This window comes from Panulirus ornatus, chromosome 2 (assembly GCF_036320965.1).
Source record: "Panulirus ornatus isolate Po-2019 chromosome 2, ASM3632096v1, whole genome shotgun sequence".
In the NCBI taxonomy this organism is placed as follows: domain Eukaryota; kingdom Metazoa; phylum Arthropoda; class Malacostraca; order Decapoda; family Palinuridae; genus Panulirus; species Panulirus ornatus.
Window position 1 is genome coordinate 82,076,536 of NC_092225.1, and position 27,782 is coordinate 82,104,317.

Consider the following 27,782-nt stretch of genomic DNA (forward strand, 5'->3'; position numbering starts at 1 on the left):
CAGTCTTTCCTCACTCATTCTCTCCATATGTCCATCCATTTCAACACACCCTCTTCTGCTTTCTCAACCACACTCTTTTTATTTCCACACCTTTCTCCTACCCTTTCATTACTTAATCAAACCACCTCACACCATATGTTATCCTCAAGCATTTCATTTCCAACACATCCACCCTCCTCTGTATAACCCTATCTATAGCCCATGTCCTACAAAATCTTTATCACTCCATCCTTCCACCTCCAATTGGTCCTCTGCTTCCCCTTGTTCCCTCCACCTCACACATATATCCTCTTTGTCAGTCTTTCCTCACTCATTCTCTCCATATGTCCATCCATTTCAACACACCCTCTTCTGCTTTCTCAACCACACTCTTTTTATTTCCACACCTTTCTCCTACCCTTTCATTACTTAATCAAACCACCTCACACCATATGTTATCCTCAAGCATTTCATTTCCAACACATCCACCCTCCTCTGTATAACCTTATCTATAGCCCATGTCCTACAACCATATAACATTGTTGGAAATACTATTCCTTCAAACATACCCATTTTTGTTCTCTGAGATAGCCATTTCTCCTTCCACACATTCTTCATCGCTCCCAGAACTTTCGCCCCCTTCCCCATCCTGTGACTCACTTCCACTTCCATATGCTGCTAAGTCCACTCCCAGATATCTAAAACACTTCACTTTCTCTAGTTTTTCTCCATTCGAACTTACATCCCAGTTAACTTGTCCCTCAAGCCTACTGATCCTAATAACCTTGCTCTTATTCAGATGTACTCTAAACTTTCTCCTTTCTTTCACTTTTCCAAACTAAGTCACCAACTTCTGCAGTTTCTCACTCGAATCAGCCATTAGAGCTGTATCATTGGTGAACATCAACTGATTTACTTCCCAGGCCCTCTCATCCCCAACAGACTGCATACTCATCCCTCTCTCCAAAACTCTTGCATTTACCTCCCTAACCACCCCATCCATTAACAAATTAAACAACTATGGTAACATCACACGCCCCTGCTGCAGACCGACATTCACTGGGAACCAGCACTCTCTTTTCTTCCTACGTGTACACATGCCTTATATCCTTGGTAAAAACTTTTCACTGCTTCTAGCAACTTACCTCCCACACCATATACTCTTAAGACCTTTCATAAAGCATCTCTATCAACCCTCTTACATGCTTTCTCCAGATCCATAAATGCTACATACAAATCCATCAGTTTTTCTAAGTATTTCTCACATACATTCTTCAAAAAGGGGGTGACTGTATTGTTGACTGGTTGGTAAGGTTATTTAATGTATGTATGACTCATGGTGAGGTGCCTGAGGATTGGCGGAATGCGTGCATAGTGCCATTGTACAAAGGCAAAGGGGATAAGAGTGAATGCTCAAATTACAGAGGTATAAGTTTGTTGAGTATTCCTGGTAAATTATATGGGAGGGTATTGATTGAGAGGGTGAAGGCATGTACAGAGCATCAGATTGGGGAAGAGCAGTGTGGTTTCAGAAGTGGTAGAGGATGTGTGGATCAGGTGTTTGCTTTGAAGAATGTATGTGAGAAATACTTAGAAAAGCAAATGGATTTGTATGTAGCATTTATGGATCTGGAGAAGGCATATGATAGAGTTGATAGAGATGCTCTGTGGAAGGTATTAAGAATATATGGTGTGGGAGGAAAGTTGTTAGAAGCAGTGAAAAGTTTTTATCGAGGATGTAAGGCATGTGTACGTGTAGGAAGAGAGGAAAGTGATTGGTTCTCAGTGAATGTAGGTTTGCGGCAGGGGTGTGTGATGTCTCCATGGTTGTTTAATTTGTTTATGGATGGGGTTGTTAGGGAGGTAAATGCAAGAGTTTTGGAAAGAGGGGCAAGTATGAAGTCTGTTGGGGATGAGAGAGCTTGGGAAGTGAGTCAGTTGTTGTTCGCTGATGATACAGCGCTGGTGGCTGATTCATGTGAGAAACTGCAGAAGCTGGTGACTGAGTTTGGTAAAGTGTGTGGAAGAAGAAAGTTAAGAGTAAATGTGAATAAGAGCAAGGTTATTAGGTATAGTAGGGTTGAGGGTCAAGTCAATTGGGAGGTGAGTTTGAATGGAGAAAAACTGGAGGAAGTGAAGTGTTTTAGATATCTGGGAGTGGATCTGGCAGCGGATGGAACCATGGAAGCGGAAGTGGATCATAGGGTGGGGGAGGGGGCGAAAATTCTGGGGGCCTTGAAGAATGTGTGGAAGTCGAGAACATTATCTCGGAAAGCAAAAATGGGTATGTTTGAAGGAATAGTGGTTCCAACAATGTTGTATGGTTGCGAGGCGTGGGCTATGGATAGAGTTGTGCGCAGGAGGATGGATGTGCTGGAAATGAGATGTTTGAGGACAATGTGTGGTGTGAGGTGGTTTGATCGAGTGAGTAACGTAAGGGTAAGAGAGATGTGTGGAAATAAAAAGAGCGTGGTTGAGAGAGCAGAAGAGGGTGTTTTGAAGTGGTTTGGGCACATGGAGAGGATGAGTGAGGAAAGATTGACCAAGAGGATATATGTGTCGGAGGTGGAGGGAGCAAGGAGAAGAGGGAGACCAAATTGGAGGTGGAAAGATGGAGTGAAAAAGATTTTGTGTGATCAGGGCCTGAACATGCAGGAGGGTGAAAGGAGGGCAAGGAATAGAGTGAATTGGAGCGATGTGGTATACCAGGATTGACGTGCTGTCAGTGAATCAAGGCATGTGAAGCGTCTGGGGTAAACCATGGAAAGCTGTGTAGGTATGTATATTTGCGTGTGTGGACGTATGTATATACATGTGTATGGGGGGGGGGTTGGGCCATTTCTTTCGTCTGTTTCCTTGCGCTACCTCGCAAACGCGGGAGACAGCGACAAAGTATAAAAAAAAAAAAAAAAAAAAAAAATTCTTCAAAGCAAACACCTGATCTACACATCCTCAACCACTTCTGAAACCATACTGCTTTTCCCTAATCTGATGCTCTGTACATGCCTTTACCCTCTCAATTGGTACCCTCTCCCATAATTTCCCAGGAATACCTAACAAACTTATGCCTCTGTAGTCTGAACACTCGCCTTTATCCTCTTTGCCTTTGTACATTGGCAATATGCATGCATTCCGCCAATCCTGAGGCACTTCACCATAATCCATACATACATTGAATATCCTTACCAACCAATCAACAACACAGTTACCCCCTTTTTTAATAAATTCTATTGCAGTACCATCCAAACCTGCTGCCTTGCTGGATTTCATCTTCTGTAAAGTTTTCACTACCTCTTCTCTCTTAACCAAACTATTCTCCCTGACCCTCTCACTTCACACATCACCATGACCAAAACACACTACATCTGCCACTATTTCATCAAACACATTCAACAATCCTTCAAAATACTCGCTCCATCTCCTCCTCACTCTATCACTGACTGTTATATCTTGCCCCCTTCACTGATGTACCCATTTGTTCTCTTGTTTTTCACACATTATTTACCTCCTTCTGAAACATCCTTTTTTTCTCACTAAAGTTTAATGATACTTTCTCACCCCAATTATCATTTGCCTCCTTTTTCAACCCTTGTCCTCCTGCCGCTTTCTTTTACTTGTCTTCTAGTCATTTGCTCTCCTTCCTTGTAAGTACCATCCAAACACCTCTCTTTTCTCTTTCATTAGCAAGTGAATCCTACCACTCACTATCCTTTCTAATCTGCCCACCTCCTGCCTTCCTCATGTCACATGCATCTCTTGCACATGCCATCACTGCTCCCCTAAATACATCCCATTCCTCATCCATTCCCCTCACTTCATTTGCTCTCACCTTTGCTGTTGTACATTCAATCTCTCCAGGTATTACTTCACAAAAGTCTTTTCCTAGCTCACTTACTCTCACCACTCTTTTCCGCAATATTCTCTCTTATTTTTTGAAAACCTCTACAAATCTTCAACTCCTCTGCTTCCAAAACACTTGCCTCTCATGATTTTAAACCCTTTTGCAACTCCTCTTCGTTCTCAGCAAACACAGTATCATCTGCAAACAGGCTTGTCACTAGCTTCCATACCTCACCAGTACATCTAGCTTCCCTAGTTTTGCTTTTATCCCCTTTATTGCTCCATCCATATATATATTAAAAAGCCACAATGACATCACACAGCCCTGCCTCACACCCACATGTATACCAAATCTTTCATTCAGCTCTCCATCCATTCTTACACATTCTATATCTTAAACACATCCCATATAGCATTTTACTTGACTGTCATACTCTTTCTCGAGACCAACAAATGCTGCATACAGCTTCTTACCTTTCATTAGATACTTTTCCAGTCATTCTCAGCATATATCTGATCCACACATCCCCTACATTTCCTTAAACCCCTTTGCTCACTTATTCTGTATTCAGTCACTTCCATAATTCTGGTAATCAACACTTGCATACACTTTTCCTGGTGCACTTAACATACTTATTCCCCCATAATATCATATACATCCTAAGAACCTTTTCCTTTGAGTAAATCAACAGTAATAGCTTTCAATGTATCTTCAGGCACAACCATCTGCTTCCATGGTACATTACATATCAAATACATTCTCTCTGTCATGCTTTTTCTCCTCCATGCTTTAACATTCAGCCATAATCCCATCCACTCCAGGAGCCTGTCCTACCTTCAATTTCATTATTGCCCATTTTACTTCCTTTCTTGCTGTAGGCCTCTACTCTACACTTGTACCATTTTCCTTCCATCCTCCATACCTATGCATGCTTCCCCACTTTCTTCCACATTCATCAGCACTTCTAAATTTTATGTGTTTCTTCCTTTTACTTCCTCCTTTTGATTCAGCAGCTCTCCTTCACTACTTTTTACATTTTAGTTTTCAATGCTTACTTCCACCTCTCCTCTTTCATCTGTTTCCAATACAGTTTGTTATTTTCCATACTCCTTTCACGTGGATTTCTTCCAAAATCCTCAGCTCTTTCTTTGCTTTTCTCTCTCAGCTTCTTATTCTGCCTACAATTCTTATATTCTTTTCTCCTCCTTTGTTAGATTTACGCTGGTACATTCCTTTCAAGCAATCTTCTGTTTGCCATTTTTTTTCTCTTCCACAGCATTTCTAATCTCATCTGTCCTCCCATACATTTCCCCTTTCATTTTTATACCTCATATCCTTGTAACCATCTACTGATTCTACAACCTTTAATGGTCTTTCTCTAAACATTTTAAATATTCTTACATGACTGCATTCCTACATATTCTGCACTTTCGTCTAAACTTTTGGTCACCCTTCTTTAATACTCTTCTGCATTTTTTCTGGTCATCTTTTTTATCTCTCCATTCTTCCTTACACCATGCCTCCACTTTTCCCTGATCCTAATCTCCACAAGAACTGCAAAATGGCCAGAATTTCCAAAGAATCCTCTCACAACTCTTGCATCTAGCACAACCTTTCTCAGCATTTCATCCACATCCACATAGTTGGTCACAAGCTCTTGTTATATCGGGGTTTGTATGTAAAAAAATAATGTGTTAAACCATTAATGGGAAATATCAAGAAAATACCTAACAGTGAATGGAACCATTGAAATTGAAGTGACTATTGCTTATTGGTTGAGTGAGGGAGTGCTGGTTCTTGAGCGCTGAAGAATGTCTGGAATGGGAGGTAAGCACCTGGTAGAGTGAAAATGAACACGTTTGAAGGTACAGTAGTCCTAACAGTGTTGTATGGAAGTGCAACATAGGTTCCTGATGAGAATGTATGAATAGGGTGAAAGTGTTGGGAAATGAAATTTTTATTTATTTTTTTTTTATTTTGCTTTGTCGCTGTCTCCCGCGTTTGCGAGGTAGCGCAAGGAAACAGACGAAAGAAATGGCCAAACCCACCCCCATACACATGTATATACACACACGTCCACACACGCAAATATACATACCTATACATCTCAATGTACACATATATATACACACACAGACACATACATGTATACCCATGCACACAATTCACACTGTCTGCCTTTATTCATTCCCATTGCCACCTCGCCACACATGGAATACCATCCCCCTCCCCCCTCATGTGTGCGGGGTAGCGCTAGGAAAAGACAACAAAGGCCTCATTCGTTCACACTCAGTCTCTAGCTGTCATGCAATAATGCCCGAAACCACAGCTCCCTTTCCACATCCAGGCCCCACACAGCTTTCCATGGTTTACCCCAGACGCTTCACATGCCCTGGTTCAATCCACTGACAGCACGTCAACCCTGGTATACCACATCGATCCAATTCACTCTATTCCTTGCCCGCCTTTCACCCTCCTGCATGTTCAGGCCCCGATCACTCAAAATCTTTTTCACTCCATCTTTCCACCTCCAATTTAGTCTCCCACTTCTCCTCGTTCCCTCCACCTCCGACACATATATCCTCTTGGTCAATCTTTCCTCACTCATTCTCTCCATGTGCCCAAACCATTTCAAAACACCCTCTTCTGCTCTCTCAACCACGCTCTTTTTATTTCCACACATCTCTCTTACCCTTACCTTACTTACTCGATCAAACCACCTCACACCACACATTGTCCTCAAACATCTCATTTCCAGCACATCCACCCTCCTGCGCACAACTCTATCCATAGCCCACGCCTCGCAACCATACAACATTGTTGGAACCACTATTCCTTCAGACGTACCCATTTTTGCTTTCCGAGATAATGTTCTCGACTTCCACACATTCTTCAAGGCTCCCAGGATTTTCGCCCCCTCCCCCACCCTATGATTCACTTCCACTTCCGTGGTTCCATCCGCTGCCAGATCCACTCCCAGATATCTGAAACACTTTACTTCCTCCAGTTTTTCTCCATTCAAACTTACCTCCCAATTGACTTGACCCTCAACCCTACTGTACCTAATAACCTTGCTCTTATTCACATTTACTCTTAACTTTCTTCTTTCACACACTTTACCAAACTCAGTCACCAGCTTCTGCAGTTTCTCACATGAATCAGCCACCAGCGCTGTATCATCAGCGAACAACAACTGACTCACTTCCCAAGCTCTCTCATCCACAACAGACTTCATTCTTGCCCCTCCTTCCAAAACTCTTGCATTCACCTCCCTAACAACCCCATCCATAAACAAATTAAACAACCATGGAGACATCACACACCCCTGCCGCAAACCTACATTCACTGAGAACCAATCACTTTCCTCTCTTCCTACACGTACACATGCCTTACATCCTCGATAAAAACTTTTCACTGCTTCTAACAACTTGCCACCCACACCATATATTCTTAATACCTTCCACAGAGCATCTCTATCAACTCTATCATATGCCTTCTCCAGATCCATAAATGGTACATACAAATCCATTTGCTTTTCTAAGTATTTCTCACATACATTCTTCAAAGCAAACACATGATCCACACATCCTCTACCACTTCTGAAACCACACTGCTCTTCCCCAATCTGATGCTCTGTACATGCCTTCACCCTCTCAATCAATACCCTCCCATATAATTTACCAGGAATACTCAACAAACTTATACCTCTGTAATTTGAGCACTCACTCTTATCCCCTTTGTCTTTGTACAATGGCATTATGCACACATTCCGCCAATCCTCAGGCACCTCACCATGAGTCATACATACATTAAATAACTTTACCAACCAGTCAACAATACAGTCACCCCTTTTTTTTTAATAAATTCCACTGCAATACCATCCAAACCTGCTGCCTTGCCGGCTTTCATCTTCCGCAAAGCTTTTACTACCTCTTCTCTGTTTACCAAATTATTTTCCCCAACCCTCTCACTTTGCACACCACCTCGACCAAGACACCCTATATCTGCCACTCTATCAAACACATTCAACAAACCTTCAAAATACTCACTCCATCTCCTTCTCACATCACCACTACTTGTTATCACCTCCCCACTAGCGCCCTTCACTGAAGTTCCCATTTGCTCCCTTGTCTTATGCACTTTATTTACCTCCTTCCAGAACATCTTTTTATTCTCCCTAAAATTTAATGATACTCTCTCACCCCAACTCTCATTTGCCCTCTTTTTCACCTCTTGCACCTTTCTCTTGACCTCCTGTCTCTTTCTTTTATACATCTCCCACTCAATTGCATTTTTTCCCTGCAAAAATCGTTCAAATGCCTCTCTTCTCTTTCACTAATAATCTTACTTCTTCATCCCACCACTCACTACCCTTTCTAATCAACCCACCTCCCACGCTTCTCATGCCACAAGCATCTTTTGCGCAATCCATCACTTATTCCCTAAATACATCCCATTCCTCCCCCACTCCCCTTACTTCCATTGTTCTCACCTTTTTCCATTCTGTACTCAGTCTCTCCTGGTACTTCCTCACACAAGTCTCCTTCCGAAGCTCGCTTACCCTCACCACCCTCTTCACCCCAACATTCACTCTTCTTTTCTGAAAACCCATACCAATCTTCACCTTAGCCTCCACAAGATAATGATCAGACATCCCTCCAGTTGCACCTCTCAGCACATTTACATCCAAAAGTCTCTCTTTCGCACGCCTGTCAATTAACACGTAATCCAATAACGCTCTCTGGCCATCTCTCCTACTTACATACGTATACTTATGTATATCTCGCTTTTTAAACCAGGTATTCCCAATCACCAGTCCTTTTTCAGCACATAAATCTACAAGCTCTTCACCATTTCCATTTATTTGGTAATAATATGTTGTGTAAGGAGGGTTGATTGAGTAAGATATGGTAAGTTAACAGAGATGGATGGTAATGAGGACAGAATGGTTAAGAGAGCTGAAAAGGGTGTGCTGAAATGATTTGGACGTATGGAGAGCATGAGTCAGGAGACATTAACAAAGATGATTTATGTGTCAAAAGTGGAGGGGACAAGAAGGGGGAGGCTGAATTAGAGATGTAGGGTAAGAATGAAAGAGGTTTTGAGTTCTCAGGGCCTGAACATGCAGGAGGGTGTAAGGTATGCATGGGATGAAGTGATTTGGAGTGATATACAGTAAGCAAATTGCTGTTGGTGGGCTGAACCAGGTCATGTGAAACAGTCAGGGTAAACCATGGAATGGTTCATGGGGCTTGGGTGTGGATAGGGGAGTGGTTTTGGTTCATAACATGAAAGCTAGAGAGTGGATGTAAGTGAATGAGACCTTTTTCTTCTGTTACTGGCACTGCCATGTTAATGAAGAAATGGCAGGTTATGAAAAAATAGTTTAGAAAATTGATTAAGCAAACTAATGTATTTGGTGGTGTGGAAAGTCAAGCATTTGCTTATGATGCACTAGTTGCATTATTGCTGCTAAAATGATGGATTATCATCTCGGTGCCTGCTGGTAAATTTTGGTAATCAGTGAGTGAACACACATGAGGGGAAAGGGCTTACTTACCTTCTCCCACTTGTTATATTGGTAACTGACACTGCAAGATTGTCTCCTGATCCTAATTATAGGCATCTCTTCATACTGAAAAAGTTTGCCTTTAAATTTGATTGATGGTGGGAAGAGGCAATGCATTAAAATGTTGTTGCAGTAAGTATGCTGAGAACATAAAACTACATTTTCTTAAGGGTTAGGTTCTCTTCTGCTTATTTAATAGATTATATCCGTGATATTACATTTTCTCTGTCTTCCTTTGAAACTCATTATACTACATTTTCTCTTTGTTTTCCTTTGAAACTCATTATACTACATGAGGTCCTTGCAGAATGACAGGATTACATTTCTAGCAATCTTTTGTTGCAGGAAAATGTCATACGAGTAATTGAAACCTATGATATGAGAGAGGTTACATTTCAGACCAAACATTTCCCAAATGTAACTCTCATGTATGGACTATACCTGAAACATCTTAGACACCCATCAGTGTACCACATTCCATCATGATATAAATTAGATTATCAGATTTGGCATTTGTTACCACTTCACTGGTAAATCAGATATTTAATTATTCTTATTAAGAGGTAGGTGATGGTGGAGTGGGGTGTGGGTGGATTGTACACTTTGTCAATGTAAGTTTATCCATTACTGTATATGATATTTACGTGTGTTTATGTATGTGGCTTTTATATTACTTATTTTAATGTTTTGAAGTTAGGTAGATATCATTTTTTATGGCACATTAAGAATAAGAAATCTTGTCTTGGTGTTTCTTATAAGGTGACTCATTGGCTGGAAAACATGAAGAATCTTATGTTGATTTGCTTTGATGTCATTATAAATGCATTATAACTGAGAAACCTTACTTGAATATTTCAGTATTAATTGAAAAAAGTGTGAATTTCCTTCATATCTGCTGTTATTGTGAAAACTTATTGTTCTACAAATTTCTACCCAAATTCTCGGATGTCACTATTGCAAATGTCACTCTGTGAACCATCACTCTGTGGATGTTTCCTGTATATGGTACAGAGGTTCCTTGCCAACCATGGGGTTTATGTTCCAGGAAAACCCCATGGTTAGCAAAATTGCTGCTGTTGCGGTACTTTTCATATTGGAGATGAAGGGTTAGGGGGAGTGACCCATGAAAGACATACCCAAGTCCTGTTATGAGCTCTTGAGATTAAAAGAAATCAGCATTTAGTAATGGAGAAATGATGTACAAAACTGTACAGAAAATGAATAAAGATATATTTTTCTATAAAACAATGGAAGTTCTCTCTCTCTCTCTCTCTCTCTCTCTCTCTCTCTCATTTGTAACAGCTTTATGCCTTTAGGCTGTATTTAAGTGCACATAGTAAAATACAAGTTAAAGTTATCATATCTTTGTGATACATTGAGATCATTTATGGAGTCTCACAATTGGCATGAGTCACAAGAAGACTGAACAAAGCAGAGCACAGGCATGATACTTGGGTGACATGGTTATCTCATTGCTGTACTCATCCTTATGCCACCACTGTGCTGGATTCTGCCAGGCTTGGCAATAAGTAGCTCCTTCTGCCCGATGCACAGAAAAAATACTGTAGATACTGGGAACTTTATGCCACAGTTGATATAATGATATCCATTATCCTGAACGTGTGATACTTGAAAATACTGTAGTAGGCAAGGGACCTCAGTACTTGATTTTACTCTTCTGTCTTTAACTTGCATCATTATTTAAAGTAGACTTACGTTGTTACAATTGATAAGATATCCTCTTCATCAGACATGATTCCATTTGCTACAACAAAGCTTTGAACTTTCTTTTTGATGAAGTTTCTTGATTCATCTTCCTGTTTTATCTTAAACATTGCATTTTGCATGGTTTTTTTTCCTTTTTTCAATTGAATTTTTTAGTTTATGTTATTAAATATCTTTGCAAAGGCAAGAATAACGGTATCCAATAATTTTTCTTGCACTAGGGTTTTATAAATGTCTTTGCAATGGAGTTGTAGGTGAGTTTGTGCTTTTATCTGATACAAGTCTGTGTCTTCATTCATTAATATAGTTACTGAATGAATGTTCCATTATTTTTTTATTAGTTTTAGAAACTTTAACTACATGTAATGTTTGGCTCTTTGGTCTGTACTGCTGTGGTGTTAGTTTAGACCATCATTTGTGTCACTTGTGCCATTTTATGCTTATGTGCCTTGCTGTATTGAGAGAAATGGAGAAAATGGACAGTAACAGTGAACCTGTCTGAAGATTTGAAATTCAGTAGTAAGTTTAGGAATTTGAATGTTATGATCTCTAAGGATGGTAAGGAAAGGATTGGATGCACTGAAAGCATTGGTTAATGAGAACTAGTGTTTCTTTATGAGCCTTCTATGATGGATTACTTGTCCAAATCAGATGTATGCATGTGTAACAGTATTTATGGCTCAGATAGGTAGCAAAAAGTGGTTATGAGAAAAGGATAAAATACCTATTTTGTTTAGAATTAAGAAAATAGATAGAGATGAGAAAAATGTGTCATGAAGAAGAAACAAGAAGGAATGAAAGATGTTTTGCAGAAGATATGCGAGCCAAAATTATATATATTAGTGTAGTTAATATCACAAGATGCACATGAAGGAAGAGGTTGATAGATATGGTATGTTAATTGTTTGGAGTGGTATTGCAAACTAAGGGAGAGATTGATAGATATGGTATATTAATGGTTTGGAGTGGTATTTCATATGAAGATGCTGTAGGAATTATTATTTCATGTGCATTGGGGTTGATTGGGTGATTGTAAATGTTGGAATGGTTATTTTCTCTTGAATCACCTTGGTGTGCAGTAAAGAATTAAAATGCAGTCCATGTGAAAGTGTAGGTTTACTGAAACATAATTGAAATGAGGATTTCTGTAAGTTAGGTTTTATGGATTTGAGCTACTTTTTTTTTAGAGGAGGTACAGATGTTTTATTTATATCCGATATACATTTGAATTACTTTTTTAAGTTACTGATGCATTCTTAATCATATTTGTAGTTCAGCCATGCTCACCAATTTTTTTCTAATGATTGCATTCCTTTTGTGTCTCATGCCCATCTGGTGTCATTGTTATGCATCACTTGGTTACACAATAGATGATTATGTCAGCTTAGAAAAATTGAGCTGAGAAGTACTACTGAATTTTTGTAACAACCCACACCAGTCATCTGAATCAGTAGATATAATTTAACATTCACTAGTGACCAGAATTCTTCACACCTCTTTCTATTTGTGGTGTTTCTTCATCTCCTATTATCATCATTATGCCAGACATGGCACTTCTTTCATTCCATAAGTGGTGTTGCTTCATCTCCAGTTATCATCAACATATTAGATGTGTAAAACTATGTTTTTTGGTGGTCTTGGGTTCACTGAATTATTGTCCCTCACCAGTTACATATGGATCATCTATGCTGTCATCAGTCTTGCTATTATTATTTTTATTGCCAATGATTTTGGATACCAAAGATTTCAGAGCACTCAGACTATGTGAATAAACATGATTCTCATTGCTAAATATATGATAATTTATCTGATGATGACATAGTGACTCATCTGTTTGTATTAACTTCATTGCGGCTTTTCAGCACATGATAAAACTTAACAGGTGAGCTTGGAAAAAATTAAGAAATTGGTTAGAAATGGTCTAGCATGTTCAGCAGTATGCAATGTGGTCCAGCAATAGCTTCATATAGGTAGTTTGTATTTCAGCTGAGAAGAGAACTTCATGGGTGCAGCTTCTGCTAGAGCTCTTTCTCACAAGAAATTAGACAGGATGTCTTATGTACTAGATCTTTCTTTGGCTATAATACATCTTGCTTTCCGCTATCTTTCCATTTGCTCCCTTATACAGTAAATAGGGAGATCATGTTACATACCGTCAGTTAATGTTTAGTGTTCTAAACTTTGCATAGGCTTCTATGCCAAAGTACAGCAAACTCTCAGTTTAATGGACCCCAATATAACGGATTTCATATTTAACAGACAAATAATTGATAATTGAAATTGAAAAAAAAAAAAAATCTAAAACGGCACACCACATGCATCTCATATCGCAATTGTTTTTGGTAGCTTGGGGTAGACATGCTTTGTTTCAGTCTCAGTCTGCCTCTAGCTATCAAGGTGTCCGGTTGTATATACAGAGTGTTTCTGTTATTTCAGAATAGTGACTTTGTTTATTAAATAATTTTGCAACCCTTACAGTTCAAAATGGCATCAAGTGATTGTAAGAGGTTCAGTGAAAGCAGGTAGTCCATCCTCATTTTGTTATAAATAATTATCCTTTCACAGGAGAGGGGGTAGCATCACCCCCCAACTATTGTACCATTCACAAAACCCTACACCCCTGACAAGGTTTTGGTAACTAAATGTGACATTTAGTAACAACAACAACAGAGACAATTAAAAAAGAAAACAAAAAAGAGAGTGAAGTTAAAATTCAACAAGGCATAAGGCAAATATACACAGAAATCATTGCTCAGCAACAATACACTTCCTTTACATGTAAGCAGAACAAAAATGACATAAATTAGTGTTCTCACTCTTCACAAGAGCCACTACGAACATGATCTTCCAAGTGTGCGGGGCTGTCTCACACGGTGAGGGTGCTGCTGCCCAAGGCTGGATGTTGCTACAACTGGGGGCGAAGCCGCTGCTGGTCTGTACTCCCCTTGACCTACGGGTGTCATGGTGATTGGCAAAACCAGGGGACGTAGGTGACATCAGTCTCACTGATGTCACTGAGCATTGTCTATGCTACTTCAACTCCACTACCACGCCCAACCTGTCTCACACTTTCAAAGCAACATCCTGCATGCAGATTGGAGTGCCCACAGACAGCTGGGGCAGCGTAGTGGCATCACCTGCTGGGCCACTTAGCATGCAAGCCTGGCTCTCTGATATGGCCTGCGCCAAGTCTTGCAGAGCAGTTCTCCATCACCGGTTTATCAGATAATGTTGGCCAGCTGCTGGGACACCATCTTGCAACTGTCTTCCTGCTGACAGCTGTGCAGGTGACTTTTCCCCTCTCTTACGGGGTGTTGAGATACTGGAGCACAGCCTGAGTTGCTTTGCTGTTTTGTAGGCTACCTCCAACACCCTTGTTGTCCCCCTGTTTGGCTGCCTTTACCGCTGCTTTGGCACGTCCATTGGATTGGGGGAAGTGTTATAGGGAGATGCTGGCCATGATTCCTCATTTTTTGTAGAAAGCTTCAATCTCCTCACTGTCTAGATTGGTTTCCCCATCCAAGGCGATTTCCTTGGCCCCATCTCCTGAAGAAAGTGAGCAGCCTTGCAGTAACTTCGGATTTTCCCGCATGGGTACAAATCCTACTCTGCACCATATAAGAGGTGCAATGAAAGCAGGTAGTCCGTCCTCAATTTGTTATAAAAAAAAAAAGTACCCTTTAACAGGAGAGGGGTGGCATCACCTCTATCTTAGTCTGACTGTTGCCTCCAACTGCCTGGCAAGCGTTCCCATGCTGCCTGCCGCCCAACTATCACACCACACACTAAATCCTACAAAGATAGAGGAGTTAAAAGAAAGTGTGTGAACTTTAAATGTGGCACAGAAATAGGTAACTGTTGATTAAATGGACTTTGGCATTAACGGACACCCCTTCCACCTATTAGTCTGTTAAATTGAGGGTTTACTGTACCTAATCATTTTTTCTGTACATTTAAGTTGATATCTTGGATGAGATTAATATCACCCACCCCCTCTCACTAGACACCTCTACTCCACTCAGTCAGAAATCATTCCCATGGCATCATTATCTTAAAGCCCTTCGTATCTAAGGAGTTCAGTCACTGCACCTTTTTGTTTCTATTTCTTTAGAAATACATGTCGTCTTTGTATTAATGACTGTACTATAGGAATCTTTTTTCATTCACTTATCATATGCCACTCATTCTAAGTGGTTATATTAGCCTTTTGTTATTGCTTCTTTTTATATAATTTTTCTTAGCATGCTATTTTCTCATCATCATGATTTATCTTTTAATTACAGCTAAACTATGCAAGTTACTTATATTATTACTATTAATTTTAGCCTGATTAGACTTAAGAACTAAGGCTTTAACATCCATATATTAGAACTGTAATAATCCTCTAGCTTCCTCTGCACTTCCTTGTAAAGTTTTTCTAATTCACCAAAACTCATTGTACGCCCCCAATTCTTGAATGCATGACAATTCTCAAAATTAGCTTTTATAATACAATTCATAGTAATCATCATAATCATCACTCCAAAATACCACCACTCATTAACACCCTTGTGCTCCACCTTATCAACAACATTATCCATTCCCACACGGGGCTAGTTGTAACCTTTTGGCATGATATAGCCACACTTTATTTAGTGTGGATAGTTCTTTGGCAACTGATTAATTTTTTCATGTGAAACTAAGTACTTTTTATGTAAAATAGTTTGCCGTTTCTCATAAAACCAGAACAAAAGAAAAAAAGATCAAAAATATCTTTGACAACCTGATGCTAGCCATATTTGAACATGTAACAAGGCATTGTAACAGAGTTAGACATGTAGGTTGTTATGCAATATGAACCTAAATATCCTGATATTTAACAAATTACAACACCTCATGCCTTTTTTACAGAGGGAAGAGATTTTGTCATATACACAAAGGGGCATTTTTTTGCGAGAGGCAGCGGCTGCTCACAGAATGACAGTTACAAGTTTAAACTAGTGAATTACTATGAGATAAATGGTCAAGCACTTTATAAACTTTTTATAAATAGTTTTATAGGCAAATATTACTGCACAATAAAAGACAGGAGTGTAGGAGAGGGATTAGAGGAAATTTTTAAAGTATTACACACCACCTTCCACCAGGACTGTTTAGAGGTAACTGATGCACCTATGGCATATGCTAGACAGGGTTGACATATATCTCAAGAAAGGTAGATTACCATGAGAGAGGCTTTGAAGAATGGTTTGTCAAAATTTCATAGGTCATTTGGAATTATTTTATTTTAGGTGATTTTTCTTCATTCAAATAACTTATTTTAGTTGGGTGCCAATTGGATGTGACAACACATGATGTGACAGGCACATCATGGTGCACAAGGGTATTACCAATGCTCGAACTGATATTACACTATACTTGTATGTCCTTTTCTAAAGAAGAATCTTTCCCTCATTCATACGTGCTTTCAACATCCTCTTATATGTCATCAGTGCAGTTAAGCATTGTATCTAACTCCTCTGACTTATTTAAAAGAACAGCATCATCTGTGTACAATAACTTTGATAGTTTTCATTTTGCTCCATCGTTACTTGGTAATTCATTGCTGTCATTCAGCCTCACTCTTACTGTAGTTTATGCCATCATTCATACATAAAGATACTCATCCCTAGAGAAAAGAGAGAAAGAATGCTGCTCATGAAAAGGCTACTAAGAGGGACAGGAATGGGGGATTGGAAATCCTTCCCTCCAGTATTATCACTTTTTTATAATTGGGAATAGGAAGAAGAGCTGAGTAAGGAATTTTCGTTAAAGACTCTGTTGAATAAAGTTATAAAGAGTGCTTTAAAATATCAAATACCTGTGATGGCAAGGCTCAACTCTGACGTCTTTATTTTAGATTATCCACTCGTACCTTCATTTACTTTCACACATGCACATCCATATTAAATCTTGTGTGAATGCTATAGATTGTTTGAATTAAGTTTACAACAGCATTCAAATGTCTTGCATGAATTTGAGTTTGAATTTCCTTAAGTACTCTCCTGTTAACTGTATCATATGCTTCCTAAATCCATAAAATGGTGCATGCATTTTTTTTTTCTGAAGTATACAACCTGCCTACAGGCAAAATTCTGGTCTGCACATTTTCCCTTCTTGAATCCGCATTGATCTTTGCACTGGAGAATTAATTTCTATAATCCATTGAATGATATCAAATGTCTTGCTGTATATCTTGCTAACTATGCTAAGAATTATCATTCTTCTACAATTGTTACAACTGTTGTTACATGTAAACCTTATTTAGTATAACAATGTCTTCATATCATCAGGCACCTGACAGCTTTTTGTTGCTACTATAAACACTCCAAATTCATTGAGTTTCACTCTTTATCTTTTCAATAACATCCCCATTGACACTCAGATTTTCTGCTCTTTTGGTAGATATAACCTCAAAAATGTCTCTCTTCCCACACTGTTTAACAGTATTTGCAGTACTTGAAAGCAGGTAGCGTAAGCCAATAAAACAACCCCAGCTATTTAATTAGTGTGTACTTGGCAACCCCAGCATGTAAACTTTTGCCTACCTTTACTTTTGTAGTTCAAGATTGACTCCTCCAATATTATATTCAGAATCACTCTTCTTGATCTTGTCATGTGTAAATAAGGTAATTGGCTGCTTTCATCTGAATCACATATAATCTCTGTTTACACTGCATAGTAAGGCTGGTGGCTCAGATAAGGAAAATGCACAGATTCTTTCAACCTCAGTTATTTGTAGGTAACTTAGCCTTGTTGATATTTTTGCACACTTAGTAAAGTTTGGGACGACATAGGGCATCTATACATGCCTCTATTCAGTAAAGGAAGAATGCAATCCTTCAAATATGAGTGGAAATTTTTTCCACAGTTGTAGGTTCATTAAGACTAGAAACCCATTACTTTGCAAGAGTATTTCTGAAAGGGTTAAATTGTCACTTCATGCTGTACCTTTATGTCTACAACCAGTTATTATACCACACCTCTGTGGTAGGATTGATTAATGCACAGTTCAGAACTTATTTACTAAATAATACTGCTCTGGTTGCATCCTTCCCTGACTGTGAATCATTGTCTAAAGTTGCTTTTCTTCCACAAGCCAAGGGAGAGATTCTGTATGTCTTTTTAATTAAAGAATTGCCAAGATAGTTTTGCGTGGACTACACACAATTAGATATAACACCAAATGACAGCAAAATAGGAATTTCTTAAATGGTAAGAGTCACACTGCAAACATAGTTGTGCTATGTTAGCATCAGTGGAAGATCACCGCAATTCAGGTCTGTTCCCAGCAACTTTCCTGCAATAAAAATGAATCTTTACCTTGAGTGTTATATATGGAAATAGCTGTGGCTCATCTTTCAGGAAGTTTGGTTATACCTTTGTCCAATGAATGTGAAGCTTAAAATCATGAAAAGGATACTAAGTCTCCAAGTATCCACAAATTTTGACAGCTTTCACAAACATGCCTCATCACTCCTACCATTGTATGCTCCAAACTCATCTCTTATTGATCACTGTAGCTCTGAGTTTCTGTCTTGGCAATCCCCAGTACCTGGCTACTTTAGTACAAAAGATACCTTTTGGTATGCTGTAGGGAGTGGATGCTTCCACAGCTCCAAAAACTGATGGTTGTTAATATTGTGTTGATGCTTTAACCACTGTTTGTGCTACAACAAGTGTTTGTTCTTGCACAACTTTCCTTGAAAATTCACATCTGCTTTTAAGTTGAATTATCCAGTGGATTAGGTCCTGAGGACAAGGGACCTTTCATTTGTTGGAACAATGAAAAGACTCCCATCTCTTGAAGTTGTATGTTAGTGACTGGGTGAAGTGCGTATATACTGACAGCCCACATTCAATGCAGGGGGCAGTGGATAACTAAATGGCTTTCATCTTAATGCAGCTTTCTAGTGTATAATGTTCCGTGAAGGAATGGTTATGAAATGTAAGTGTATGGTTACAAAGACTAATATAGTTGCATCACTGAAAATATGCATGATAAGGATCAGTTAGTTATCTCTTTGGCCACATTGATTAAATTAAGTCAGTGCTGTTCAGATCATTGCATCTTACTGCAATAAATGACAAAAGTCAATGGCATATGATAAAACTCTGTAAACAGCCCATGTTGTTGTTGGCCAATACTTCCCTGATCAGAAGTCATCTTCAAGAACTTGGATAGTCTTGCTTTCTCCCCATGTTTGAAATTAAACCTCCCAGACATAGCAGTGACTGAGTCACTACTTCACTCTACCATATATTGATTTATTAATGTCTTTTCTTTTCTTTTTTTCTTTTTAGCTACGATTAAGCAGTAATTTAGATATGGATGCCACTAGCACTTAGGAGGTGCTGCACCCTCATGCTAAGTTTAAGGTCCCATCCAAAACAGTGACTTAGACACCAGCTGGCACCACCATTACCACCTACATAGCAATTCATTGTTTATTCCTGTTTTCCTTACTTTTCTCATAATTTGGGTTTGTTATGTGATAATAATGTCAAAATATGCTGAGTAATTGTATGTTATGCATCATAATGCATAAAGATTTTTTATATACTTGTTCGCCATGTCCCGTGTAAGTGCAGTACTTCCAGCCAAATTCACTTACATCCATTCTGTAGCTATTGTGTGTAGTAATGCACCAAAACCACAGCCCCCTATCTACAACCAGTCCCTGTAGACCTGTGGTTTTCCCACCTGCTTCATGCCCTGATAATATTTGATGTTTTTGATTAGCAATCATGAGCTGGCAACACAGGGCTGCTCAGCATCCATTGAAATGTGGTGCTTTAATGTGTTTTATAACCTTTACAATTTGTTCATTGTTATGAGTATGTATTATAATGCATGAATATATGTAATAATAATTATATATGATTTTTTCTGATGAGTACTCATGAACTTGCAACACAGGGCTCATTAGTGTCCATTTAAATGTGATAATAATCGTCATCTTTCATGCATTTCGAAATTAGTTCATCATTTTGAGTGTCAGCATCTAGAAAGTTTATGCTGTTCTGCAGGCATTAGAAAATAATGCACATTATTTTCATTTTCTCCTTTTGATTTTTTTCTGCTATCAGATGTTTTTAAGCAGAGAATTTGCTAGTTATGAAAACTTTATGGCTAGATTTTTTTCCTACTAGCACATGTTTTTAAGCAAAAAATTTGCTAGTCATGAAAACTTTATGCCTATGCCTGATAAAAAGTTGTAAAGAAGTAGTTACCATTTCATATTTTACTGGAGGATTGATATTCCTCAGGAATGCTGCTGAACATTAATTTTGCAGTTAAAGGGTTAAACTTCTCATGTGAAACTATGGCAAAAGGCATACCACTTGACAAATTGAATATTGTAGAAAACTTTAATGATACTGATACTTCAATGATACATGACAACAGCACAAAAGCATTATGTTCTCTATGTACATAGTCAAGTGCATATGACAGTTGGACAAGGTCTTCATTTTTAAGCATGAATAGACTCATAATCCATGCTTTGCATAATTTGGATGAACAAAAATATCCTCAAGCCCCAGATGGGATTTCTTACAGGTTATATATATATATTAAACCTGACTCTAAAATGTTTTGCATTCCTTCTTGACCTTTTTCTCATCTGTCTGGAGCAGTCTGTTATTTCAGCCTTTGCAAAAGAGAGTCTTTATGCAGCCATTTTTTTTCAGTTATATTGTGGTATGACAATGTTTTCATTGTCATTTTCCTGTAAGCATTTGGTTTCTGTGCATTAAATTTAATTTTCACTGACCAGCTGTTTTAAAATTTTAAGACAATAATACTATCACTACCCATTATCTGTTGCCATTATACAACTGGTTTCCTTGCAATAACTTGTTTCCACTGATCAGTTGATTTGAAATTTTAGAAGAATGACACTACCACTGCCCCTAATCCATCACCACCATTTGTATCTCATCTGTATACAGTTGGTTTCCATGCTCTAGCTTTAGTTTCCATTGACCACCTCTTGAAATTTTAAGACATTGATACCATTGCCATTCTTTCTCCATCTCTACCCTTTGTTCATATGATTCTCAAGTTCATCACCACCTCACAACTGTCACCTGTAAACAATTGGTTTCCATGTTTAAATTCCATTGATTGTTTTGAAATTTTAGGAAAGTGATACTATTCTCATCCTTGCACATTACTACTCTTTTTGTTCCATTACTTCACTTCCCTCTTCCCCCATTTTTTTTTTTCAACTCTTTGTTGACTTTTCAGTTTATCGTAAATTATTTATGCAGGAAGCAGCGCATCAACTATATTCATCTGTCTGCTGAAACTTGCTTTTGGTGAATTTCATTTCTCTGATTAACATTATATCTTTCCACTTCTTGGAAAGGTGTCTCATGTGTGGAGCATGTACACATCTAGAGATGAGGACGTCTTGGATACCCCGAAGATTGACCCTTACTTGTTTAAATGGTCATTTTGACATAGCATAAAGGTCAGTTTCCAGTGTTTCCACATTCCTTCTTTATCCAGACTATATATAATATAACTGCAGTGTATAGCACAAAGCTTTGAAACAGATTTGCTCTCTCTGTGCCAATTCTTCAATATCCTCCAACTTTTGATTCAACATGGAAGTAACGCTTCACACTCTTACTAAATTTTTTTTCATTCTTATTTCTAGCCTTATACCATCATAAACCATAGGCTAATCTTCACATTATTATCATGGATTTGACAGGACACACTTTTTCCTCTCATGGAGGTTATATCTTGTACTATACACATCCATTTTTAACCAGAATTGTATCACATTCCTTTTATTACCACTACAGAATGCTCATTCAGTATTTTTTCTTACCAAAAATATATACTCTTGTTTATGCTTTCTTCTCTTTACTTTTACCATGTGTACATATGGATATTTCTGTTGGTATTTACTAGTCATGTATTCGGATTCACACATCCCACATATCCTTTCATCAGTATTATTTTTCACCTAGAACCCTGTTACTACCAATCATTTTATACTTTATCTGCCACCCATCCTCACTCATATCATGTTACAAGGAGTTTCTCCATTGGAGCCACTTCCTAAACTGCTCATTAAACTTCCCTAAGGAAAGTATTTTTAACCTTTATATTTTTGTAGGATGCCTATTCAGTTAATGATGTCATATTTAATCTTTTTATCCTTAAACTTGCAAATAATGATATCTAATAACATAGGATAAGATACTTGCGTTTTCAAAGTACTTCATAAGTCAAAATTCTCAGACTGTTTTTTACATAGCCATATATGGTATCTGTTAGTCTGCCTTTCTCATTCACATCCTCAACCCATTCCCCCAAATGCCTGAATACTTTTTATGGTGCAGGTAACTTACTTGTTGCCTTTGCACATGTAGTCCATGAATGGGAATTCAAACTTCATTTTAAATGTCAAGGATAATGCCTCATTTGACAAAATTTTAAGCCTAGAGGATGAGTCATTATCTAGGTCTCTCTCATCATTGAAACTAATTGTAAGGCAGTGATGATTATTGCATCTCCTGAGGGGAATTAGATAATTTCTGTGACAGTTACCTGCAGATCCAAGAGTAGTAGCTAGAAATATATAACTCCCAATGTTCTCTACAGTTTGCCCTCAGTTATTAATGGGTGAAAGGTGTTTGCATTCATTAATGTTTTTAGTTTAAAAGGTAGTTTTTCTAAGCCTTGCTCACTTGATTCTGGGAATCCATGTGTGTTTCCACAGGGGAGGGTATGGGTTGCTTCTTTGGAAAGTCTGTCTTACTGGTCATATTAGTTGAAATGATGAGTTGTATATATGTTGTCTTTATAAGATTATGAAGGATTTCCCTCCCCATTTTTTTGTTCCCTCTTATTGAATGAATAAAAGGGGGAGAAGAGAAATAGTGATTGTAGACAACTCTAGTATTCCCTCTCTTGGAAAGAATATGGAAATTATTATGGAACTCTAAAGGATGCCAGGTAAGGAGAAAAGGCTGATGAAAGAGCCTGACTGTGTAATTTAGAACTTTTGAGCGAGATATCAAAATTGTTGCAATATTACATTAAGGAGAAATTGTAATTCATTCTTAAGCCCTTAATGCTAAAAACTAAGACCATATTACTTTTGTAATAAACTATCAGCTGTGGAATGTGCTAAGAAATTCAATAAAATAAGTAGCAAAGAAATACATGTAGGAATATGAGAAATATTAAGACAAAGAAAATGTAGTAGAAAAGAATTTCAAGATTGCAGTTTGCTAACCTATATTACCTTCAAGTTGGTGCCAAGATATCAAGAAAGTAAACCTATAAATGCACTGATGGAAAATATGGAGTTTTAAAAGCAGAAATAAAACAAATAAGCAAGGAAACTTATTTAAAAAAGCTAAAACAAACAAACATACAAAAGAATTACTCATGTATGACAGCTGTCAGTAATGATTCAGTCATCTATCATCTATAACAGATACCTCTGACAGTCAAAGGGCATTATTTCCCACTGGATACAGAAAAATAAAGATGTGAAAACCCTCGTAGAATATTGTCAGTATAAAAAGACTCGCAAAGGAAGTTGAAGCCAAAATGAGCGAATACAAACTCCATTATTATAACATGACAACCAAAACATGCCTTGTAAGGTAGATAATGGCTGTAGAGATGGGGATAGGGGAGAAAGAATACTTCCCATGCATTCCTCACGTGTCGTAGAAGGCGACTAAAGGGGACGGGAGTGGGGGGCTAGAAACCCTCGCCTCCTTGTATCTTAACTTTCTAAAAGGGGAAACAGAAGAAGGAGTCACGGGGGGAGTGCTCGTCCTCCTCGAAGGCTCAGATTGGGGTGTCTAAATGTGTGTGGATGTAACCAAGATGAGAAAAAAGGAGAGATAGGTAGTATGTTTGAGGAAAGGAACCTGGATGTTTTGGCTCTGAATGAAACGAAGCTCAAGAGTAAAGGGGAAGAGTGGTTTGGGAATGTCTTGGGAGTAAAGTCAGGGGTTAGTGAAAGGACAAGAGCAAGGGAAGGAGTAGCACTACTCCTGAAACAGGATTGGTGGGAGTATGTGATAGAGTGTAAGAAAGTAAATTCTAGATTTATATGGGTAAAACTGAAAGTTGATAGAGAGAGATGGGTGATTATTGGTGCATATGCACCTGGGCATGAGAAGAAAGATCATGAGAGGCAAGTGTTTTGGGAGCAGCTGAATGAGTGTGTTAGTGGTTTTGATGCACGAGACCGGGTTATAGTGATGGGTGATTTGAATGCAAAGGTGAGTAAGGTGGCAGTTGAGGGAATAATTGGTATACATGGGGTGTTCAGTGTTGTAAATGGAAATGGTGAAGAGCTTGTAGATTTATGTGCTGAAAAAGGACTGGTGATTGGGAATACCTGGTTTAAAAAGCGAGATATACATAAGTATACATATGTAAGTAGGAGAGATGGCCAGAGAGCGTTATTGGATTACATGTTAATTGATAGGCGCGCGAAAGAGAGACTTTTGGATGTTAATGTGCTGAGAGGTGCAACTGGAGGGATGTCTGATCATTATCTTGTGGAGGCGAAGGTGAAGATTTGTAGAGGTTTTCAGAAAAGAAGAGAGAATGTTGGGGTGAAGAGAGTGGTGAGAGTAAGTGAGCTTGGGAAGGAGACTTGTGTGAGGAAGTACCAGGAGAGGCTGAGTACAGAATGGAAAAAGGTGAGAACAAAGGAGGTAAGGGTAGTGGGGGAGAACTGGGATGTATTTAGGGAAGCAGTGATGGCTTGCGCAAAAGATGCTTGTGGCATGAGAAGCGTGGGAGGTGGGTTGATTAGAAAGGGTAGTGAGTGGTGGGATGAAGAAGTAAGATTATTAGTGAAAGAGAAGAGAGAGGCATTTGGACGATTTTTGCAGGGAAAAATATAAAATGAGTGGGAGATGTATAAAAGAAAGAGGCAGGTCAAGAGAAAGGTGCAAGTGGTGAAAAAGAGGGCAAATGAGAGTTGGGGTGAGAGAGTATCATTAAACTTTAGGGAGAATAAAAAGATGCTTTGGAAGGAGGTAATGGGAGCAAATGGGAACTTCAGTGAAGGGCACAAATGGGGAGGTGATAACAAGTAGTGGTGATGTGAGATGGAGTGAGTATTTGGAAGGTTTGTTAAATGTGTTTGATGATAGAGTGGCAGATATAGGATGTTTTGGTCGAGGTGGTGTGCAAAGTGAGAGGGTTAGGGAAAATTATTTGGTAAACAGAGAAGAGGTAGTAAAAGCTTTGCAGAAGATGAAAGCCGGCAAGGCAGCAGGTTTGGATGATATTGCAGTGGAATTTATTAAAAAAGGGGGTGACTATATTGTTGACTGGTTGGTAAGGTTATTTAATGTATGTATGATTCATGGTGAGGTGCCTGAGGATTGGCGGAATGCTTGCATAGTGCCATTGTACAAAGGCGAAGGGGATAAGAGCGAGTGCTCACATTACAGAGGTATAAGTTTTGTTGAGCATTCCTGGGAAATTATATGGGAGGTACAGTAGGGTTGAGGGTCAAGTCAATTGGGAGGTGAGTTTGAATGGAGAAAAACTGGAGGAAGTGAAGTGTTTTAGATATCTGGGAGTGGATCTGGCAGCGGATGGAACCATGGAAGCGGAAGTGGATCATAGGGTGGGGGAGGGGGCGAAAATTCTGGGGGCCTTGAAGAATGTGTGGAAGTCGAGAACATTATCTCGGAAAGCAAAAATGGGTATGTTTGAAGGAATAGTGGTTCCAACAATGTTGTATGGATGTGCTGGAAATGAGATGTTTGAGGACAATGTGTGGTGTGAGGTGGTTTGATCGAGTGAGTAACGTAAGGGTAAGAGAGATGTGTGGAAATAAAAAGAGCGTGGTTGAGAGAGCAGAAGAGGATGTTTTGAAGTGGTTTGGGCACATGGAGAGGATGAGTGAGGAAAGATTGACCAAGAGGATATATGTGTCGGAGGTGGAGGGAGCAAGGAGAAGAGGGAGACCAAATTGGAGGTGGAAAGATGGAGTGAAAAAGATTTTGTGTGATCGGGGCCTGAACATGCAGGAGGGTGAAAGATGGGCAAGGAATAGAGTGAATTGGAGCGATGTGGTATACCGGGGTTGACGTGCTGTCAGTGGATTGAATCAGGGCATGTGGAGCGTCTGGGGTGAACCATGGAAAGCTGTGTAGGTATGTATATTTGCGTGTGTGGACGTATGTATATACATGTGTATGGGGGGGGTTGGGCCATTTCTTTCGTCTGTTTCCTTGCGCTACCTCGCAAACGCGGGAGACAGCGACAAAGTATAAAAAAAAAAAAAAAAAAAAAATTGATTGAGAGGGTGAAAGCATGTACAGAGCATCAGATTGGGGAAGAGCAGTGTGGTTTCAGAAGTGGTAGGGGATGTGTGGATCAGGTGTTTGCTTTGAAGAATGTATGTGAGAAATACTTTGAAAAGCAAATGGATTTGTATGTAGCATTTATGGATCTGGAGAAAGCATATGATAGAGTTGATAGAGATGCTCTGTGGAAGGTATTAAGAATATATGGTGTGGGAGAGATGCTCTGTGGAAGGTATTAAGAATATATGGTGTGGGAGGCAAGTTGTTAGAAGCAGTGAAAAGTTTTTATCGAGGATGTAAGGCATGTGTACGTGTAGGAAGAGAGGAAAATGATTGGTTCTCAGTGAATGTAGGTTTGCGGCAGGGGTGTGTGATGTCTCCATGGTTGTTTAATTTCTTTATGGATGGGGTTGTTAGGGAGGTGAATGCAAGAGTTTTGGAAAGAGGGCAAGTATGCAGTCTGTTGTGGATGAGAGGGCTTGGGAAGTGAGTCAGTTGTTGTTCGCTGATGATACAGCGCTGGTGGCTGATTCATATGAGAAACTGCAGAAGCTGGTGACTGAGTTTGGTAAAGTGTGTGAAAGAAGAAAGTTGAGAGTAAATGTGAATAAGAGCAAGGTTATTAGGTACAGTAGGGTTAAGGGTCAAGTCAATTGGGAGGTAAGTTTGAATGGAGAAAAACTGGATGGGAGGTAAGTTTGAATGGAGAAAAACTGGAGGAAGTGAAGTGTTTTAGATATCTGGGAGTGGATCTGGCAGCGGATGGAACCATGGAAGCGGAAGTGAATCATAGGATGGGGGAGGGGCTGAAAATTCTGGGAGCCTTTAAGAATGTGCGGAAGTCGAGAACACTATCTCGGAAAGGAAAAATGGGTATGTTTAAAGGAATAGTGGTTCCAACAATGTTGTATGGTTGCGAGGCGTGGGCTATGGATAGAGTTGTGCGGAGGAGGGTGGATGTGCTGGAAATGAGATGTTTGAGGACAGTGTGTGGTGTGAGGTGGTTTGATCGAGTAATGTAAGGGTAAGAGAGATGTGTGGATATAAAAAGAGTGTGGTTGATAGAGCAGGAGAGGGTGTTTTGAAATGGTTTGGTCACATGGAGAGAATGAGTGAGGAAAGATTGACCAAGAGGATATATGCGTCAGATGTGGAGGGAACGAGGAGAAGTGGGAGACCAAATTGGAGGTGGAAAGATGGAGTGAAAAAGATTTTGAGTGATCATGGCCTGAACATGCAGGAGGGTGAAAGGCGTGCCAGGAATAGAGTGCATTGGAACAATGTGGTATACCGGGGTCGACGTGCTGTCAATGGATTGAACTAGGGCATGTG

At 39.1% G+C, this 27,782-nt stretch overlaps 1 protein-coding gene across 3 annotated transcripts in view; it reads left to right on the plus strand.

Moving 5' to 3' along the window:
* Psi (P-element somatic inhibitor) overlaps positions 1 to 27,782 on the plus strand; it is a 487,743-nt gene that overhangs the window by 430,660 nt on the left and 29,301 nt on the right. For all 3 annotated transcript variants that reach the window (XM_071678312.1, XM_071678322.1, XM_071678419.1), the window contains one exon: positions 21,506 to 21,610. The gene's annotated coding sequence lies outside the window, so the exon portion shown is untranslated. The remainder of the gene's footprint in view (positions 1 to 21,505; positions 21,611 to 27,782) is intronic.